Raw genomic sequence first — 21,758 nt, forward strand, 5'->3', positions numbered from 1 at the left:
GATAATAGCTAAATTGAAAGATTGTTATGAAAATTAAATCAGATAATATTTGTGCAGCATCTCTTTTGGTGCTTGGCATAGAATGGTACTGGCTTCCCTGGTGACTCAGTGGTGAAGAATCTGCCTGCCAATGCAGGAGACGTGGGTTCCATCCCTGGGTCAAGAAGATCGCCTGGCGAAGGAAATGGCAACCCACTCCAGTCTTCTTGCCTGGGAAATGCCATGGACAGAGAAGCCTGGCGGGTTACAGTCCAGAGTCACAAAAGAGTCAGACATGACTGAGCATCTAAACAACAACAACATAGAATGGTACAGATCCTCCCTGTAAGGTCCCCTTTTCCCTGATGGAGCGATCCTTTTGTTATAATGACTGGATGTAGTGTTAGACTCTTCACTGCACAAAACACACCCAAACATCTCAAAATGTGACCCTTCATACTTCATTCAAAACCAGAAAGACTACTCTGAACTTGACAAAGAAGATTCAAAGATTAACCAAAAACCCTGGCACTTGTCCTTGATGAATATTTCAAAGGGAAGATGGACAGGTAACACGAGAAATCACACCAGACTATGAGGGATTGAATGAGATGGCTTTTCTTTCTTATGTCTATAATTGGCACTTATCTCTCAGAAATGGCCCAAAGGGTTACATGAATTCAGAGATAGGACTGATAGCAGTTGAGCCAGGAGGAGTTCATCAGTGACTTCACGGAACATGTAACAGCAACAGAGGTGGTGGATCTTGAAAGATAACTAGGATATTCCAAGTCTCTGAAGAGTGCATACGTGCTTATGGATAAGGAAGATTTGGAGAGGGGTGTGGATGTGAGGAACGTCTAGACAGAAGAACCATCGTGAGCAAAAGTGAGGGCATGGAGACCATGGCTTTGGGACTTCCCTGGTGGTCCAGTGGTTAAGAAATTGTCTTGCAATGCAGGGGACGTGGTTCAATCCCTGATCGGGCAACTAAGATCACATATGCCAAGGAGCAACTAAGCCCGTGCACCACAACTACTGAGCCCCCCTTCTCCACATGCACACACACACACATACTCTGGAGCCTGCGCACCATATTTATAGAGACTGTACACCACAAGGAAAGATCCTGTATGGTGCATCCTTCGTGCTGTAACCAAGACTCGACACAGCCAAGCAAATAAGTGAATAAAACAAACAGCATGGCTTAGAGAAGGCAGATCATTCCCATATTAGCAAAGGTCAACTGATGAGGAACAAAGTGAGGTGGGGAGACTCAAGGGGTCTGTTGCGCCTCTGTGTTCAGTTGCTAAGTCATGTCCGACTCTCCTGTGACCCCATGGACTGTGGCCCGCAGGCTCCTCTGTCCATGGGATTCTCCAGGCAAGAGTCCTGGAGTCGATTGCCATGCCCTCCTCCAGGGGATCTTCCTGACCCAGGGATTGAACCTATGTCTCCTGCAACTCCTGCATTGGTGGGCGGATTCTCTACCACTCAGCCACCAGGGAAGCCCCACTGCACCTCTATGATGGCATGCTAAGGAACACAGGAAGAAGATTTTGTTCTCAGTGGATGGGGCAGCCAACAGTGGCTTTGAGACTGAAATGAGTGAACAGCTGCTGTTCTACTGGGTACCTGTCATGTACCAGGAAATACTTTGTTGTTTTTTGAATATAATTTTTTAGTCTTCACAACAAATTAGATATATCTTTTCAGATGGGGAATCTGAGGCTCAGAGAGCTTAGGTAACTTGCTGCTCAAGATTATACATTCTGCAATTAAGCAAATAGCATGAAAGAGCAATAGGGTTTTTAAAATATTAATTTCAGAACAAACCATTAAAGAATAGAAATGATGAGATATGAATGTCAATTAGGAAGTCAATTTAGGCTGTCATGGTTTAAAAGGAAAGGAGATTAGGAATATTGAAAAAGGAATTTGTGTTCAAAGTGAGGCTGTTCACGATTTGAGTAAGATTTCTTAATACAGGTTTATTCTAGAATGACATACATTTTTAAATAATAAACGATGTGGATTCTGTGTTTTAGAGTTACTTGATTATTGTATTACATGAGAGACAGTGCCGCATAATAATTAAGTGTTTAGGCTCTAAGTCATACTGCCTGGTTTTGAATCTTAACCCCAATTTACTGAACCTCGGGCAGGTTATTTAACCTTTCTGGGCCCTAGTTTCCTCATATTTTAAAAAAAAATGAGGGCTTCCCAGGTGTTGCTAGTGGTAAAGAATCTGCTTGCCAATGCAGAAGTCTTAAGAGATGTGGATTTTATCCCTGGGTCGGCAAGAATCCCTTGAAGGAGGGCATGGCAACCCACTCCAGTATTCTTGCCTGGAGAATCCCATGGACAGAGGAGCCTGGCAGGCTACAGTCCATAGAGTTGGACACTACTGAAGTGACTTAGCATGCACGCATGCACTTATATCATAGCGTTGTTTAAACATGAAGTATATGTGCATAAAACAGTGTTTGGTATAAAGTAGGAACTCAGTAAGCATTAGCCAGCACTGCTTTGTGCCTTTGTCCATATTCACCAGTTTATTTAAAAATTATCTGCTGTGTGCCAAGCACTATGCTTGTCTTCAGGGATGCAAATAGGGAAGAACCTCTGTATCTTATTTTAAGTTAATCACTAAAGAGATGTTGCCTATAAGCTTAAATTACATGTAATGGTCAATCTCTGGGATGACCATTACCCTGCCTTGCAGGTAATGATTGGTAAGCTAAAATATCTTTGTTTAGTTCACAGGAAACATCCTGACCAGGCCCACCTGTGAATGACTGCAGGAAGGAAGAAATTAACACATCTGGCTGACCAGAAGGAGGAAATGTTTGACTTTACTCCCTCCCCTTGTAGTATAAAAGAGGCCTGAATTCTAACTCAGGAAAGATGATTCTTTGAGACATGGGTCCACCATCTTCTCAGTCTGCTGGCTTTCTGAATAAAGCATTACACCTCTCCCCAATAACTTGTCTCTTGATTTATCGGCCTGTCGTGCATCCCGTAAGCAGTAAGAGCTTGGACTTGGCAACACAAAGATGGATAACAGGTGACTTCAGCTAACAGATGGATAACATTTGATTTTTCCAACATCCTATTCTGTGGTTCAGCAGAAGTACTAAGACTACATCTTGATTAAAGCACTTTCCTCAACTCTTTAGGCACCAGTGATTTAAAATCTTTATTCATAAAGTTGCCCATGAGTGTCAGGACGAATACTTCCACTCCTCCTACTTCCTCCTCCAATATGACATTAAGATATGCTTAGCCTGAGTTGTCTTTTATGATGGGTGTTCCCCTTGACCTATTAGGCAGTATTATGAAGTTAGTGAGATGATTTCAGTGGTCTCCACCCACTTATGCATACCAAACTCTCAGAAGCTGAGTGCCTGCATCACTGCCTCAGGAGTTGCTTCCTTGCTAATTCATTAGACTTCTGTGTGATGCAATATGTATTATTAATGGATGTATTTCTCTTCCCAAGAGCCTTTTTTTTAAATATAACTTTATAAAGCCTCATTTCCACAAACTAGAGAGAAATATGAAGGACTAGAATTTTCAGTGCCATAGTAAACTAACGGAGATGTGAGAATACGAGTGATACACTGCAAGTTAAACCATACCATAAAGCTACTCATCCCTGTGTCTCCTAATTTTAGATTATGAAGGAATCCAAGTCATTCTGCTCATGACCTCATTTCATATTATCTGAAAGGATGCTCATTTAGACACTGCAGGTTTGACATTGCCTTTGGTTGAACAGATGAAAATGGGTCCGTAGAAGGGACTCCATGTCCTTATGAGTGTACCCAAGTACATTAAAATAGAGGAGCAGGCATCACGACCTCTGAGAAAAGACTGAGAAGGAAAATGTCTACAAAACGAGAAGGACATGAAAAGAGCGAGGCATTCACATTTAACATAACCAAGTGATGTGCCAAAACGATTAAGTAAAAAGCTGCTTTAATATCCAGGAAGCTGTTTAGAGTGAGTGAGATTGTTGGGACAATGGTAAACTGTTTAGCTGTCAAAAAAAAAAAAAAAAAGAAAAAAACAAACACAGACATTGGAATCCTCCTCACTTTGCTTTCCAATATATTCAGTATTTATTATGGGATTATGGGACATGGGAAATGTTCAGACCATAAGGGATCTTCAAGTAGCACAAAACTATACTGAAAGACAGTAATGAGATTATAATAAAATCAATCTAAAACTCAAGATTCAAATGTGAATGCAGGAATGAGGCTGAACTCTAAAAAGAAGTTCTTATACTGGGTGTAGAGAAGTTTGTGAAATGTGAATATTAGTAAAGTAAAACTCATATCTGGTGTATATCTGAGAATTAAAAAATCCTACCATAAATTTGATATACATAATGGAAATATTGACAGAGGCTCTGTTAACACCAACAAATTAATACTATAATATTGTATAGCTTAGAATATGCAATATGGAATATGTATATTCCATATATGAAATACAATATGGCCTTAAATTTATTGGGCTTGATGTTTTCCAGCATAAAACTATCTAGTTTTACATTTAACTTAAAAATTTTTTTCCTGAGAATCATTTATTTTCCTTGAGAGAAGCAAGTACTCCCTATTCACTGATCTTCCAGTAATTTTGGAAGAAATTAAGCAGTGACAAGTCAGTTAGGATCTAAGCAAGAAAAGAGAATACAGTCTAAACATTTAAAATAAATGGAATTTAATCCAGGAAAATAGCCACACAGATGATGGAAGGATTGAGGAGCTAAACTGAGGATAATAAAGCAACCTGGAAATTAGCAGCAGCAGAATGTCACAGGTATCAGCACCCATAGGTCTCAAGGGACAGAGAGAAGAAGTGATGTTGTGTGTACGCTCAGTTGCTTAGTCACGTCTGACTCTTTGCAACCCCATGAACTCCCCACCAGGCTCCTCTGTCTATGGGAGTTCCCAGGCAAGAAAACTGGAGTGGGTTGCCATTTCCTTCTCCAGGGGATCTTCCCAAGTCAGGGATTGAACCCAAGTCTCCTGTGGCTCCTACAGTAGCTCAGAGTACAAGGTCACTGGGAAAAACCAGAGGCAACAAAGGATGAGTCTGAAAGCTGGAAAAAAGCTTCCAGGGGTCAGCCCCCCAAGAAACAGCAGAATACGAGTAGGGCAAGGAATGGATGTGAAGTTAAAAAAATGCATAGACTGGAACAATGGAAAGTAGAGGGTGAAGTAAGTTAATAAGTCTTCAATTTTCATTTTCTCCTCCAGAGTAATGTTACACTAGGCAAATTGATTTACTGATACTTTTTAAGGGGATTAAGTTTAGCTCCTGGGAACTGCATTCAACAAACGTCTTGTAAATAAATGAAATCACCATTTTAGTTCCACATATGACCTCAATAAACCAAATTTACACGCCCTTAAATGATGAGACAATAACCAGCCTTCTCTTTGAAGTTTAATAAAACATATAAAGGAGGTATTGCTATCTTTTTGGATTAGATTTAGACAGTGGTCAATGTCCTATCAGTGGCATTGTTTTATTCAGAACAATTCTGATGTTCTGGAAATCCCCATTCTTTATAATAAAACCACACTTTGAAAACAGGACTCAGGAGGAGGTGGAAAAAGCCACACACAATTTCCTCAATAAGACCACCACTCAATTCCTCTCTTTCTCTCCATTCTGCTGCAAAACTGACAATGCGTTTTGCAGACTAATGGTAAGGCACCAATCTGTTCATACAAGCCTTTTGTAATGTGGAAGGGTAATTATGTATGGTGGTGGTATAAAAATATTTATCCATCCATTTCATGGCCAGGCAAAACAAAGTTTAATGTGAGCACATGGGCAAGCTTAATTGTCACACTGAAGTTTGAAGACCACACCTAACTGAAACCATGTCCTACTTTAATTTAAGCAATATGAGATCTCCCTGTGAGCAGCCTCTGAATTGTAAGCTTTATCTCAGACTCAGACTTGTAATGATTAAACTGTCATTACCACCATCAAATTCTTTTCTCATTTACATCATTAAAACTTAGTCTTGTCTCATTTTGGCTCATTACTCTGATATGAAACACTATTATATATTAAAAAATAGATGGCCTGTAGACTAGAATGAACCATTATTGCATTTGCTTAATAGAAACCAGGAAGAAATGTCAAGGTCATCTCTGTACCTCACACCTTGTCGTTCATATGGCTTCTGCTAATAAAAAAAAAAGTAAGCAAAAGGCTCAGAAAGTCTTTCACTATGCAGCACCCCACTAAAAGTATAAAATGCTGGCCATAATGAACCCCATTTTCTTCTCACGCAAAGAAAAGAAACACTTTAAGGGGAAATAGTTCAAAGTCCATCTTAAATTCCTTGACTCAGACTCACTCACCTAAAATTCAATGAAGAAACAGTATGAACTTTCCAAAACCATCTATCTTCTTTTCTTTGAAACGGCAGTCAATTCTGGCATTTAAAGACTTCCCAAGCGTTTCATCCAGGGACTTGTAAATCTCACTTATCTGCAATGAGAAAGCACACTTTTATTTAGCTAAGTAACTCACACTTACATGTTTATTACAGAAACAGAATGAGCAGATCTAGAACATATGGTGTTTTACAAATCCCTTCATCCAGTAAGAATGACTTGGAATACTCAACTCAGAATCTTGGTTCTCAATTGCTGTAATAAATGTTTAGAAAAATAGACATTTGTGCCAAAAGTCATTTTACAGATGAAGATGGGGAGGTCCCGAGGGTAAAGTGAGCGTCCAAGATTAAGCAGCTGGTTAGTAACAGAGTGGGCTTCCCTGGTGACTCCTGCCTGCCAATTCAGGAGACACAGCTTCCATCCCTGGGTCAGAAGAATCCCTGGAGAAGGAAATGGCAACCCACTCCAGTATTCTTGCCTGGGAAATCCCATGGACAGAGGAGCCTGGCAGGCTACAGTCCAAGAGGTCACAGAGAGTTGGACACGACTTAGTGACTGAGCTCTAGCTCGCAGTAACAGAGTAGCCTTTTGGGTTCTTAACATTGCCTTTTGTTTTTGGTTTATTTAAAACCCAGAAATGAGAAAACAGAGAATCTTCTGTGTTTCCCAAGTTGGTAAATTTCTGGAATACTGTGTCACCACAATCTCTACTAAAACTAAGGAAACTAGAGTTGGGGGCAGAGTCCTCAGACCAGCATCCACTCTAATGGTAGATGCAGGCGGAGGCTATCGCTGAGGCACCCTGATGTTCCTGATCCACATGCTTTATAGTGTTGTGTAGCAATGACATAAAGAGAAAATAGTTCAGAATATGGTCTGTTGGTGTTTTTTAACAAAGCAGAATGATTTTCATCATCTTGCCTTCAGAGAAAATTCACAGAGAAGAAGAGAAAGAGAGGCTCCAGGTCAAACTGGGCAATTTGCCCAAGAGGCCCTGCCCTGCTGGATGAAAGTGACCAGGTGCTTTACCCATCACCTCCCTTCAGCTAGTCTTTCCCACCTTTCTGTCTTGCCCCTCCCCGCCCCCACCTTTCCCACTTTCTTCCTCTCACCAGCACTCAAGCTGGATGTTACTATTCCACGTCCTAGGTGGCTTGAAGGAGCAGAAATGTGAAGCTCAGGAAATCCCATGTTCAGATGAAGGAAAAGATGGGGAGAAGGGAGATCACAGCAAATAAAGCAGAGAAGGTTTCTGACAGCAGTGGAGCTGGGAAAGAAAGTGAGAGGAGCCTAGCTCTGCACCCTGGCTGGTGGGAGTGGCCTCTGTCTCCAGCCCCATCCTTCACTTTCCTCGCCAAACTCTCTTCTGTGGCCCAGGTTATCTAAAATGATGGCAATCATTATATTGCTCAGATAAAGAGGCCGTGTGAAAGGACCTACAGGCAGGCTCATGTTTCACAGCTTAACTGGGATCCGTGACTTCAGTGGAAGTTGCCGTTTGGATGACATCTTGATTATGAGCAAGCTTCAGCTTTTGCTGTTCCTTCTCTACCAGGAAGGGGTCTCCATCTCAGCCTGCATCTCACAGGCAGTGATGGAAACCAGTTGTCTGGTAGGCAGCTCTGTCCCTACCGCTATCGGCTTCTGTCCCCCAAGACCACTTCCGAGGACCCAGAATTGATTATCCACAATTCTTTCTAGTCTTGATACTGAGGGTGGCCGCCTCCCAAACTGCCACTGAATGAAAGGCATCAATCCTCCCCTCTCTTCTCCCTGCAGCCTGGTGGACACTCGCATAGTAAAACCTCACGTGAACCTTGATTAGGAAGAGAAAATAATACCTTTCTCACTTTAAATTCTCATTTAATTCTACATTAGCTATCAAATTCTAGTTTGACCATGTGACTTGAGGTTAAAATTAGCATCATGGGATAAAATAGAGTTCTGTCTCCTTCATCTGGCTCCCTGAAGACCATCAGTGTGTTGCTTGGAAGCTGGAGTCAATATCGTACCACTGAGTACAAGAGAAAGAAGTATAGCAAGTCCCTACATATAAACGAGTTCTGTTCTGACAGCATGTTCATAAGTCCAACAAAGTTAGCCTAGGTACCCAACTAACACAACCAGCTATATATTCCTATGCTGTGCTTAGTCATTCAGTTGTGTCCGACTCTTTGTGACTGTAGCCCACCGGGCTCCTCTGTCCATGAGATTTTCCAGGCAAGAATACTGGAGTGAGTAGCCACTTCTCCAGGGGATCCTCCCAACCCCTGGATCAAACCTGCATCTCTTGTGTCTCTTGCATTGGCAGGCAGATTCTTTACCACTGAGCCACCTGGAGAGCCTGTTACCATATATAATTGCTATAAGTTTTCTTCTCTATAAGAATATGTGCAAATTGTGGGCAGGGACAGTCTTGTTTATTTCTTCATCATCTTTAGCACATCATCTTTAACGGTGAATAATACTCTTCACTAAATGTATGTTCAGTTGAGGGGGGAACAACTAGCAAGGATGAAGGTCAGTGTTTTCCCAATTGTTCCTACACAGACTTGCGGTATAAACTTAATTAGATCATTTCACCAGATTATTCGTTACTGGTCTAAGAACATTAAAGTGGCTTAGGAAGCTACATTAAAGTGGCTTAGGAAGCTACAGTAAAGTGGATTTGGGATTGTGGCCCTTGGACTAAATTCAGAATCACCTCAGACATAAGGCTACTAGATGAGAGCCCGGGAGGAGCCTGTGGATATGGGCCTTTCTGGATGCCTTAAAGCTGGAGACAGAGTTAGTGCTCAGGGATGGTTACTCATGCACCCTCTCTGTTCCAAGGATTTGTTCTTGTTGACACATAGTTCAGCCTGAGAACCGGGAAGATTTTGGATGTCTGCACGTATTTCCTATTAAGGGCACAGACTGCTGCTTCAAGCTCTGAGGATAAAGAGGCTGCAGCGCTGGGTCAGCCTAGCCAATCTGATCTGGTGTAGCCCCCTCACAGAAGGGCAGAATCCCAGCAGAGATTCTGGTCCCCAAGGGAATTACCTTTGAGACTGGCTGTATCTGCTTGTTGCTGTGCAGATACTTCATGTCTGTGAAGTTTTGAAGTCTTTCTTTTTTTATTGGGCTATAATTGCTTTACAATATTGTTGGTTTCTGCCACACATCAGGCTTTCCTGGTGGCTCAGCTGGTAAAGAATCCGCCTGCAATGCAGGAGACCTGAATTTGATCCCTGGGGTGGGAAGATCCCCTGGAAGAGGCATGGCAACCCACTCCAGTATTCTTGCCTGGAGAAACCCCATGGACAGAGGAGCCTGGAGGGCTACAGTCCCTGGGGTCACAAAGAGTCAGATACAACTGAGCGACTAGGCACAGCACAGCTGCCATATATCAGGAAGTCTTTTTTTTTTTTTTTTAAAGCTTTTTATTTTGTATTGGAGTATAGACAATTAACAATGTTGTGATACTTTCAGGTGAATAGTGAAGGGAGTCAGCCATACATATAGGCGTATCCATTCTCCCCCAAACTCCCTTTCCATCTAGGCTGCCACAGAATATCAAGGGAGTTCCACATGCTAAACAGTAGTTCCTTGTTGGTTATCCATTTTAAATACAGCAGTGTGCTCATGTCTGTCCCAAACGCCCTATCTATCCCTTCCCCTCCCCGGCCCTGTATCCTTCCCCTCAACAACCGTTGAGTTCATTCTCAAAGTCTGTGAGTCTATTTCTGTTTTGTAAATAAGTTAATTTGAATCATTTCTTTTTAGATTCTACATTTAAGAAACGTCATACGATATTTCTCCTCTGTCTGACTTACTTGACTCAGTATGACAATCCCCAGGTCCCTCCACGTTGCTGCAGAAAAGTTTTGAAGTCTTTGGCCAAATAACCAGGGAAATGAATTTAATCTCAAGAGGCAGTCGTGTATCTAACCTCTGGCCGTCAGATGATAACCCAGTGATGGCAGACACATGGGCTGTCTTTCACGATTCTAAAACTCTAGATAACAGTACACAGGGAAAGCAGAGTGACTGCCTGCTTCACCTCTAAGTCACCTACTTCATTATCCCCTACCACAGGGGTCCCTGATCACTAGGATCTAACGCCTGATGATCTGGGGTGGAGCTGATGCAATAATAATACAAATAAAGTACACAATAAATATAATGTGCTTGAATCTTCCCCAAACTACCCCCTCCTCCTCAACCCTAGTCCATGGAAACATTGTCTTCCATGAACCTGGTCTCTGGTGCCAAAAAGATTGGGGACTGCTGCCTACAACACATAACAGAGATTTCAAGAGGATATTTGAGCAAATAGAAGACGGTAGCAGTGTTCCGTTTCCCTCTTGATATTTCACCAACAAACAGGGATTAAAAAACCTCACACTTCATCAGGGAGGTTAAAGTAAGATAAAGCAGTAAGAAAAAGAGTATTTAGATGAAATGGCTGTCAGCGGAGTAGACATCTACATTCTGCACTGAATGTGGAATTTTTTTTTCCCAGCAGAGAGCCAGAGGCCTGCTGACATTTAGGAACCTTTAAGAAAAAGGTATGCTTGTCAGCATCAGTTCAGGCGGGTATCCAGTCAACTGTTTTCAAGGTGCTGAGAAGGAAGAAGGTGGTTTAGAAAGGATTTCTCAGCTCTGTTCCCTGCACAGCATGTTTGTGTTTTTCAGAGGGACTGCCTTTGTGCCTCTATCTGCGACATCTCACTGTAGGCTCAGGCAGTTGCTCACCCAGATGATATTTGCATTTTAAAAGAACATCCTCCCTTTATATTTAACCATTTGTACTGCACCTGGGCAGGACCCGCACAGAAGAGCTCTGTTGTGGAGAACTTACTTAAGTACTCATCATTTTTTCTTTTTCAAAATAATAAATGTAAAAATAATTAGCTCTATATGAAGTATTAGAGGTATTTATGAAGAAGCAAGTTTAATTAAAAAAAATGAATCAAGAGATGGCTGGGCACTTAAATAGCTCTTTAAATAATCAAGGTAACTTTACTTTTAGGAGGTATGGAAAATGTAATAAATTATAAAAATGAATAACATCCATATTCCACTAGTGAGAGGCAATCCCTATGAAGATTTTCTACATTTACTTCCAATTATCTATACATATCTGTGCATACACACATGATTTTTAATGAAATTGAGGGATTCTAAAGTGAAAGTGAAAATCGCTCAGTTGTGTCCGACTCTTTGCAACCTCATGGACTCTACAGTCCATGGAATTCTCCAGGTCAGAATACTGGAGTGGGTAGCTGTTCCCTTCTCCAGGGGATTTTCCCAAACCAGGGATCAAACCCAGGTCTCCCACAATACAGGTGGATTCTTTACCGGCTGAGCCACTAAGGAAGCCCCAAGGATTCTAAGAGATATTTAATTTTATTTCAAGTTTTGTTTTAGTTTTACTTTTTGTCTCTGTGGTTAGTGAGCCACACATATTCAGCATAAATAAATGCAATGAAATTTTTTCTGGCTATGAAATTTTTTATAAAACTTGCTAATTAAAGAATATGACATATGAAGCTTTGGGATATCCAAAGTCAGCAAACGCTTCTTTGGTTTACTCATGTGCCTTTATATACACTCACATACACAAAGAAGTATAAGGCAGTATATTATTTTATTTCAGTATAAGGCAGTAGATTTATTTTATAATAGTCCTTACTTTGTTATAGAAATCTCTACCGTACAAAACCCATGTATCCTAAAATATCAGAAAAATAAGAGCCATTTTTTTTCAGAATATATTTTTAGAGTAATTCTCTCAATCTGTAAGCTTTAAAAAAAATACAATTGTGAGACCACAATTAAGTGGTCTCATTAACTTACACTATCACTAAACTGAATTATCTCAGAAGTTTTCTTTAATGAAAATCTCTTTTTATGAACAGTATGCAACTAAACCAAGTACACACAAAAACCACCCCCTAGTGATAACCTCATTAAACTTTTAAGCATGTTGAACTTAATTCCAAGTAAGGCAGCAAAATGAACAGATTTTCGCTGACCAGGGCAAAAAAGGTTTATCTACACTCAGCCTTTTGTCTCTTGCATCTCAAGATGTAAAATTGATCAAAAAGAGAATTAAATTGAACTTTGAGTGTTAAATCAGAATGACAGAGATTTATCCAATTAATTTTTAAAAAGACAAAATTTTAATTAGCCACATGTGGGTATCTTATAGAGTTTACTGAAATTTCCCTGGTGATATGTGACCATCAATATTTTGCTCCGAATTTATGTTCACTCATTTTCTAAAATCCTGCACACTTCTTAGAAATTAATGCTGCACTGTGATTTGATATGTGTCTGCTTTTACCATGATATAAAGATCCAGCCAGAACAGAAGACAGGAAGGAAGGAAGAAGGAAGGAAAGAAGTCATGAAACCGGATACAGGGGGAGGGAAAGCCAAATTAAAAAAAAAGATTTCCTATGACCTTTACTACGACCTTTACTAGTTCCATTAGTAACATTTTTTTAAAAGAGAGATGGATGAAAATGAGAATAAATGTTTCTATGAGGAGTTCCATACCTCCCCAAATATCACAAATTAAATGTTTGCACTACGGAGACAGAATTCCACATTGTTAAACATTAATCTTCTCTAATATACATAAACCCTAATCATAAAGTTCAGGCTTCTAAAATCACATGTCTGCAAACACAGCAGTTATTTGGACACAATTTCAGTGACAAATTTTTGGGGGGACTTGTAATATATATCATCTATCTTGTTTCCCCAGAAAAAAATATTTATGTGCAAAATACAGAGAGTGTTTTCTTGGACAAAGAAGTGCTTTTTCTGGAAACCATAAAGAAATGGAAGGATCTGATTCTGGGAGCCAATTTAGGCCTTGCCCTTCAGTGGTGCACTCTGACCTTGACTGATGACCCTGAATGGGCCACATGCCCTAGTAACCACCTGAGGACAACAGAGAGCCTGACTGATCTTCATCTGACTCAGAAAAGAGGAGTGTCTTTCTAAAAAATGCAAATAAAAGATAAAGCATTTAAGGAGGTATCATTCATCTCCATGACACTTTGGAGTTAAAAAAAAATATGATACTATGGCTTGCATCATATATACTCAAACTTTTTCTCTTGAAGACCCTAAAGAGCTTGTGACTATGTGTGTTATATCTATCAATATTTACCTTATTAGAAATTGACTTAGAAATTAAAAAAAATTATTTATAAATGTGTTTACATAACAGTGATAAACCTCTTTAAATGTAACATCAATAAGATATTTTTAAAAAGAAAATATTTTCCAAAACTGAAAAAAATGTAGTGAGAGGTAGGGCATGCTTTTACGTTTTGGGAAAACTTTATTTTCTGGCTTCATACAAAGATGATAGCTGGGTTTTTACATCTGCTTCTGCTTTCAATCTATTGCAATATGTTGTTTTGGTTGAAGAATATGAAGACACTCCAAACTTAGGCAGATGTGCAGTTCAGAATAGAGTATTTTAATAGCCTTTCAGACAATTGTGGCTATTTTTCTTTGATATGACTGAAACTCAGCAAGTGTTGCTCCTTAAAGGTGAGTTGCTTCATGAAATCTGAAACCATATCAATGAAGTTGCCATAATCCATTACATCAAATACCATGTTGTTGTTATCATTGCTTGCTTTTTTTTTTTTTTTTTTTGCATGGTAGTAAAGAAGATGATTACTAACCAGTGCAGTTTGGTGCCATTGCCTTGACTTGTAATAAAATCACACCGGTTTTATCCACCATTGCTTTTTCATCATCAGTGCAATTGTCTACACAGTCAAGATGGCAAGTAATATGTTAGAGTTATTATTAAAATAGTTTTGACCTCAAAGTCACCATCAAAGTGTCTAGGAGACTTCACTTTGAGAACCACTGGCCTAAAAGGAAGAGAATATAGTAAGAAGGCTGAGCGAAGGCTCTGAGGCTGGACAGAGTGGTGATAACGCTCACCTCATTACTGATTTCATCTCCCTGAAATACTTAGCGAGTTGCCCACTTTTCCCACACCCTCTAAAATAGGAATAATAACAGACCTTCGCTCCCAGAGGTGTTACAAGGATTAAAGGAGACCCCTCAGCACAGTGCCTGACACATGGTAATCTCAACCAATCTTAACTATGAGTACTAATATTTATATTATCGCTTCTCTTTGAGATAGAGAAGCAATGGTCTGAGTAACTCAGAATATCAGCTGTATTTGCTGGCATTTGTTTATGCTGCACCAATCTAAATTTAGTTCTGCATTCCCTCTGTTGAGGACAAGCTACATGCAGATGTTTATTTTCCAACCAAGTTGAGAACAGAGATTGACAGCTTGCCCTTAATGGGCTGATTTTTCAAATCCTCATGTAGTCAATCACGAGAAGATTTCTCAGTAGTTAGTTATGACAAATATGAGAGGAGAGTTTGATGGGGATCCATGATCTGAGTCCCTGATCTGCCACCTGCACGCACAGCCACATGGGGAAAGAGATTATTACCAGCAGATTACACTATGATCACAAAGTCAGATCGCAAGGAATCACAGGAATCCCATTTGCCTAAGGTCTGGAACCAACACTTTGGAAATGTCTTTCCTACAACATTTGCTCTTGTCCTAATCTCAGTCCTCCAGATTTTACCACTTTGCAGAGAAAACTGAATTCAAGTAAATAATCTCTAAGGAAAAAAGGGGGCACGTCGGTCTTTGTCTCAATAAACGGTGAGGTGTGCACAGGCACACGTACAAACATGTATGCTGCACTCTCACCAACAGGAATTTGGCAGATTCTCTGAGTGCTGGAAAACTCTAAGCTCATAAATTCATCTAATATCAATAAATGGGGGGGGGGAAGGTGAGTATTAGTCAAGGAGACCCAGAGACATTCTGCCTGCCTATTTTATTCTTAGGAATATTTTTTACTGCTTCAAAGATGTATGCTCTCTCTTATTTTCCTTATAATTATAAGAGGTTCACCTGGGCTATTTTTAAAATCACTTTTGATATTTACCTGAGTAGAACAGAAAAAATCTAAAATGAAACAGCTCTTAACAACAAGAAATCAATGATACAAGCTTGATTATAAGTGGCACATGCTGTTCGGAATCAATGTTGGAAAAAATCATAGAGTGTGTTAGTGATGGAACTGAAATGAAGTGTGCCCTGTTGAAAGAGAGCAGTGCCTTCTTGTTGTCCCACATACAAGCATGGACTAAGAATGGTCATATCTTCTTATTTTCATATTCAGGGTGGAAGTCCAGATTTTTACAAGAAATGTTGTTAGGTAACTGAATTTAGGCTTCCCTGGTGGCTCAGCGGTGAAGAATCCACCTGCCAATTCAGGAGATGAGAGTTCCATCCCTGGATCCAGAAAATCCCCTGGAGAAGGAACTGGCTACCCACTCCAGTATTCCTGCCTCAGAAATCCCCTGGATAGAGGATCCTGGCAGTCCATGGGGTCACAAAAGAGTCGGACACGACTTGGCGACTAAAAACAATAAAAAAAACACGTTGGCAGGATTTCAGGCTACCATATTTTGGATTTCTCCAAAGACACAATTTCATCTCCCCTTCACTCATCTCTGTCACCACTCACTGGTTTGCAAGGGCGGGGACAGAAGACAGAGAGGAGCCTTGACCGCCCTCCGGTGGTTACAATGTGCCACAACAACTAGCTGAACACTCCACTCTTGTTACTTATTGAAAACTTTCATATTTTGGAAATTCCCTAAAATCAATAAAGCAGACTTTAGCTACTTTATGTGAGATATGAACCACGTGGTAATTTTACTGTTAGATCATATTCGACTCTGGGATAATGGGCGACAGAAAGAAGGAGTAGGGAAATCTGAGTAAAGACTAGAATGTACAAGGGTTTCAGATCTAGCCACCAGGAAAAGAATGTAAAAAAGCTGTGCTCTAACTAAAGGCAGGGCCAGCAGTTCAAGCCGCTGGATGAGAGGTATATATTGTGCTGTATGTTTACAGATGGATGCAATGTGATGCATCATCTTATCCACTGGCTAGAGTGGTACCTAGTAGTTACCACCTAATTTGATCCCTGTTTTAAGAATTTGATAGTAATTTTGCATTTATTAATTAATGGAGAACACATTATATCCTTTTGCTTTAGAAGCTGAACTTGAAGAAAGCATTTTTAGGGTGTGGAAGGAGATACATTAATTTTTAAAAAATTAAACAGAATTTCAAATAGCTCAGTAATACGGAACTAATACAGGTTCCTGAGAAAGTTGAAAAATAGATCCCGTGACAGCCTTGTTTCACTTGGATGCCCACGTTATCTTAAAACCCTGTTCCCGAGTATTATATGCCTCTAGCTCAAATGTCATCTTTCAAGGATGGTTCCCTGAGTGTATTCATTTCCTCGCTGGTTTGCCCCTCCTTGACACACTCAGATAATTTAATGAACTGAAATACAATTGCTTTTAGAAGCTCAATACTTCATTATACTTTTGTTTTAAAAACAGTTTTTGAGTTGAGAGGATGTCAGCAAAACCAACCAAAAGAATGTGGCTGTTGTTACAAGGTCAGCTTTTCAGAAGCTGGAGGCAGCTGCTATTGGCGTGCTGTCAAGCAATCACCCGGGGGGCAGCGGGCACCAGCAGGGCCATGAATCAGCAGTTCTGCCAACACTAAATGCAGTAACCCATTAATGTGCAAGATAACAGGTACACATGCCGCTTCAGAAAGCGCTGGAGGGGGGAAATATTTCATTTCTCAGGTTTAATTAGAAGGAAATCCGGGTAGGTGTGATTAAAGCTCCGATGTGAGATCCCATGTGTGTTCCTGGGTGTGCCTGTATTGGGACCTGGATTGCCATATTTATCCAAATGGATTTCTTCTGTGAGAAGAGAAAAACATTCAGATGGAGAGCTGAAATGTCAGAAGTTTGGTATTTCAAATGGGATACTCTTGAGCTCAAGAGGGGGTCATGTTTTAGACTGTTCAATCCAAGAGCCACTTGTGACCATTGAGCGGTTCACGTGTGCCCCATCCAAATGAAGACGGGTTGGACGTGTAAAATACACACTGGAGTCCGGAGATACGGAACAAAAAATAATGAACCGTATCTCTTTGATAACTTCTATTGCTTACATGTTAAAATGATAGTATTTCTGATATATTGGACTATGTGGAATATATTTATACTAATTTCATCTGTTTCTTTTTATTTCTTAATGGGGCTACTAGATAATTTAAAATGACACGTGTGACTTGCACTACATTTCAGTTGGACAATGCTGCTTGAGAAGATATTTGATTTTATCTCTTTCCAGTCTCTCTCATACAGATACAAAGTGAAAGTGAAAGTGAAAGTGAAATTGCTCAGTCGTGTCCAGCTCTTTGCGACCCCCATGGACTGTAGCCCACCAGGCTCCTTCATCCACGGGATTTTCCAGGCAAGAGTACTGGAGTGGGTTCCTTCTCCAGGGGATCTTCCCAACCCAGGGATTGAACCCAGGTCTCCTGCATTGTAGGCAGACGCTTTTACGGTCTGAGCCACCAGGGAAGTCACAGATACACAAACACACACACATACACACATGCAAGGGATAAGAAGGGCATCATGGTAGTGGGTCATTTAATAATGACAGGTTTCAAAGTTCTATTGGAGATGCTAGTTTGGAAATCTACACTAAAGAATAGTACAACGTAAGTCGAAGCACTGGAAGCTATACTACCTTAAATCACCAGTTGACCTCAACTTTAGATCCAGGGGTGAAAGTGCATTTGTCATAGTTCATTTAATTCTGGCCACTTTACTAAGGTTGAAAGGGACAGCCAAAGATGCTTAAAATGTTTTTCCTCTCATCACTCTTTTTTTTTTTTTTTTTTTTTTTTGCCATGCTATGCAGCATATGGGATTTTAGCTCCCGGATCAGGGAACAACCCATGCCCTCTGCAGTGGGAGAGCACAGTCTGAACCACTGGACTACCAGGGAAGTCCCTTCTCATCACTCTTGTAGAAGAACGAAATGACCTCTGTAGAAATGAACTGGTTGAACCTTCCTGATCTGTTAAAGTCATAGACACTCTCAAGAAGGATTTGACTATGATTGTCCAAACTGGATCATAACACATTGGCCTATAGAACTCTGACTTAATAAGGATTTTATTAAAAGCAAAATCCAGACTTTGAGGACTTTGGAGGCCTCAAATCAAACGGATGCCAATTTGGAGTTCCAAAGTCATTCATCTCTTACCCTTAAATTCGTCATTAATCCATTTGAACTTCAACTATCAACTTTATTTTTAATAAACACAGCTGGAAAACAAAGAGTTGAGCAGAGAGTTCATCGATGGTGGATGGGCCAGTGTGAAAGATTGTCCAAGGGACTTTTCTAGTAATAAAAGGTGGTTCTTGAACTTGTTGGAAGAAAGGGTGAAGTTCCTTAAATGTTTCTTCGTTTAAAGATATGCAATGTCTCCTTCTCTTCTCAAATAAACAACCTAATTTTGTCCTTCAAATTTAGAACTTGAGACAGGTTTCTGGGGAGACTTCTATTGGAGAATGGCTCATTACACACCCCTAACATCTCTTTCTAGTTTTCTTCTTTCCCTAAAGTGATAACATACAAAATTTTGTTGTTTAGTTGCTAAGTCGTGTCTGACTCTTTGCGACCCCATGAAGTGTAGCCCACCAGGCTCCTCTGTCCCTGGAATTTTCAGGGCAAGAATATTGGAGAAGGGTTGCCATTTTCTTCTGCAGGGGATCTTCCTGACATAGGGATCAAACCCGCACCTCCTGCGGCTCCTGAGTTTTGGCTGATTCTTTACCACTGAGCCACTGAGGAAGCCCATATAAAATTTAGGGCATTCATTCAAAGTTACAGAAATGTTTTAAAGAAAATCAATACATTTATATTTTAATATTTTTTCAGATATTTTTCATATGCATGCTTCCTTATTTTAGAAAGTTGAATGTTACATTAAGTGGTAAAATACGAACACTTTCATAAGAGATCAAAACTAGACAAACACTTTTGCCATCCATTTGGGTTAATTTTTAAAAAAATATTCCCAGTTTGGACAGTGAAAGGAACTGGATTCATCCCACATTTAACTTTCTGACAAGTGCATTTTTTAAATCTAAGTTCTTGACAAGTGTTTCTGAGTAATATTTAAAAAAACTGACTATATTTAGAAAGCATGCAAAAGAAAGAAGCTTAGGCAAGCTAGGAGAAGCTTTGTAGCATTTGTAGCATAGCAATCTTATATAATCTGATACCAATGGTTGGGATTTAGAAGATGTTAAGACCACAGGTATGGAAAGATTATATAAAAGAGGGTGACAATTTCACTAAAGTTTTAGATAACTGCATTACAGTGTTAAAACACTTCACCATCTAATAGAATTTACTCTGCCTTTTATTTTAGATTTTATTACCAAGAAACATAACAAAAATAAGGATTCCTATATATTCTAAGATATTATGGGTGTACTCTTTCAGAGAAACCAAATAAAGAAAAACCACTGTCCAGTCAAGGCTATAATGTTTCCAATAGCCATGTATGGATGTGAGAGTTGGACTATAAAGAAAGCTGAGCACCAAATAATTGATGCTTTTGAACTGTGGTATTGGAGAAGACTCTTGAGAGTCCCTTGGACCACAAGGAGATCCAACCAGTTTATCCTAAAGATTAGTCCTGAGTGTTCATTGGAAGGACTGATGTTAAAGCTGAAATTCCAATACTTTGGCCACCTGATATGAAGAGCTGACTCATCTGAAAAGACCTTGATACTGGGGAAGATTGAAGGCAGGAGGAGAAGGGGACTACAGAGGATGAGATGGCTGGATGGCATCACTGACTCAATGGGCATGAGTTTGGGTAAACTCTGGGAGTTGGTGATGAACAGGGAGGCCTGGTGTGCTGCGGTCCATGGAGTTGCAAAGAATCGGACACGACTGAGCGACTGAACTGAACTGAACACCATTGACAGCAGCTGTGACATCTGTAAACTATGGTTTGGGAAAACTGACAGGGCTTGGAAGACTTCAACATGGGGGTTAAAAGCAACTTCAGATTGGTCTCTGACCTGGAAGCACAGAAGAAAGGAGTTAATGGAGATTGACAGCTCATCTCAAGTCCTTTTAGTATGGCCTTGCCATTATCAGAGGAAGAAAAAGGACACGATTCTCAGACAGTAAAAGTAAGATGAGCCCCTCTGCCCTCCTAAATGTGATTCCTAGCAAGAGATAAAACTGAAAGAATATAGCTTTCAAAGAAGATATGGTGTATTTAATGGAATGTTACCCAGTCATATAAATATAATGAAATACTGCCATTTGCAGCAACATGGATGAACCAAGAGATCATCATACTAAGTGTGATAAACATCATACGATATCATTTATATGCAGAATCTTAAAAAACAATAAAATTTTATTTACAAAATAGAAATAGACTCGCAGTCATAGAAAATAAACTTACGGATTAATCAGGGATTGTCATAGACATACTGCTATATATAAAATAGAATAACAACAAGGATATAGCACAGGGAACTTACTCAATATCTTGTAATAACCTGTAATGGCAAGGGATCTGAAAAAGAATATATATATATGGATATATTATTTTATATGTTACCTATCTATATAACTGAGTCACTTTTGCTGTACACCTGAAACATTGTCAATCAACTGTATTTCAATAAAACAAACAAAAACAAAGTATATAGCTTTCACTGGCTTCACCATGCTGAACTGCTTTATTGAATGACTTACTTCACCTTTTCTAGGACTGACAGTCTGTGTTTAGCAACTAAAATTGGAAATGAACTCCAGACTGAGATATGTCTAATTAAAGAAATAAAAGGAATTTATAAGTTCAGCTCTATACAAGGAATTTATCAACTGTTTTAAAATTTGACAATGATATAAAGCCATCCTGTAATGGGATTCCTTAAAGCACAGAATTAAGGTCAAGAACGTCAAGTCCATTTGTATAACTTAATTCTTCCATCTGCAACAAGAGAAACAGTCAACAATTAAATATTACTGTGAGCACGTGCATGAGCATGCGTACACGTGTGCACGTGTGTGTGTAGGGTGTTTGTGTGAAGCATCCATTGTCTGCTCATGTAAGGACAGAATGGAAAGTTGATAGGTTTAAGAATAAGGTAAACTGACCACATAATTTCTTTGTATCTATAAATACTGACTTTTCCCCAGAGAGTCTGTCTACTCCATGGCACATTTTAAAGACTTCTGGAAAGACTGGCCTATTCACACTCCAGCAAAACAAGAGTTTTTATTGTACTCGAATGCACCAAGTTCTTAGAGAAGTACTCAGGCAATCTAACTTTCAGAGAAATTCACCTATTAGAATTT

At 39.8% G+C, this 21,758-nt stretch overlaps 1 protein-coding gene across 19 annotated transcripts in view; it reads right to left on the reverse strand.

The window, feature by feature from the left end:
- DTNA (dystrobrevin alpha) overlaps window positions 1-21,758 on the reverse strand; it is a 437,121-nt gene that overhangs the window by 227,014 nt on the left and 188,349 nt on the right. For all 19 annotated transcript variants that reach the window (XM_005696994.3, XM_005696992.3, XM_013974260.2 and 16 more), the window contains exon 2: window positions 6,372-6,501. The gene's annotated coding sequence lies outside the window, so the exon portion shown is untranslated. The remainder of the gene's footprint in view (window positions 1-6,371; window positions 6,502-21,758) is intronic.

Source organism: Capra hircus, chromosome 24 (assembly GCF_001704415.2).
Source record: "Capra hircus breed San Clemente chromosome 24, ASM170441v1, whole genome shotgun sequence".
NCBI classification, from domain to species: domain Eukaryota; kingdom Metazoa; phylum Chordata; class Mammalia; order Artiodactyla; family Bovidae; genus Capra; species Capra hircus.